The following is a 1,224-nucleotide window of genomic DNA, read 5'->3' on the forward strand; positions in this document are numbered from 1 at the left end:
CCTCACCCATTTCTGTTTGGCATCAGGAGTAGGGGGGATGATGGCAACACCACCTGCAAGAGATGATACAATTAAATTATCACTGGAAACTATCAGGCTATTTTGACCTCGAATGAGGTCCTAGATGGACACCCACTACCACAGTGGAAGAATGGCAGGCGCAATTTTACAAATGACAAGCCGATGGTCGGTAGGCAGATCGGCTCTACGGTAGGTCCTGGTGTCAAGGACATGGGCCTACATCCGCCGGTCACATACGTGAACAGGCAGCTCTTGCTTAACGTGACCCCATATAATGTTGATGTCATTAACGCTCTTTGTCCTGGAGAATGTTTTTTACATACAGTAGAACCCCTTCTAACGACGACCCCTGTTAACGACTTAATTGCTGAATGACGGACCTCCATAGAGCCCAAAATGTAGTGTGTAGTGTATAGTAGTGTAGTGTGTATTAGTGTATAGTAGTGCAGCGCCTCCATAGAGCCCAATGTGTTCGGTTACCGACCATTCCCCTGTAAATATTATTTAATGCATTGATTAACCATGTTTTTGTCTTAATAATGTTATTAGTATCTATATGTATTAATATGCATTGTTTAAATATTCTAGAGTACGTTTTTGGGTGTAAAAGGGTAACTTTCAATGCTATCAGAACAAATGAAGACTTTAACGTGTATTTGACAAAACTTGCTTAACGACCAAATCACGACCGGTTTCGTGGAACCATTTACCGTCTTGAGAGGAGTTCTACTGCATGTGAAAAAAATGTAAGCATCAAAACAATCTAACAAATCGATTTTGAGTGAGAACAGCCAAGCAGCACTGGGTAAGAGAACGTAGCCCATCCCCCATCATTGACTCAGCCAATGACAGCAACGCACACTGTGATTCGATTGTCCATGATATATAGTCACGATTGTATTTTAAAACGAAAAAAACATATGTTTGTTTAGCCAGCATGAGAACTCACAATACCAGGATAGAATATCAGGCTCCACCTAAAAGAAACACTCACTGCAGAAATATAGAATTGAGGGCATCGCTCAGATTACAAAGCTCTTGTACTGATAATGACCCGGATTGGGAGTCCAACAGCTCCCCCAATGTTGCCTTGTAAGAGGAGTGCAGCAGAATGTATTTGTGAGGACAGGACATAACACTGATGTTAACATAATCATTTATTATATGGTTTGTTGTGAAACAATGTTTACCATCTGCATTATT

This window comes from Lethenteron reissneri, unplaced genomic scaffold (assembly GCF_015708825.2).
Source record: "Lethenteron reissneri isolate LAM-NWPU_2019-01 unplaced genomic scaffold, ASM1570882v1 scaffold_123, whole genome shotgun sequence".
NCBI classification, from domain to species: domain Eukaryota; kingdom Metazoa; phylum Chordata; class Hyperoartia; order Petromyzontiformes; family Petromyzontidae; genus Lethenteron; species Lethenteron reissneri.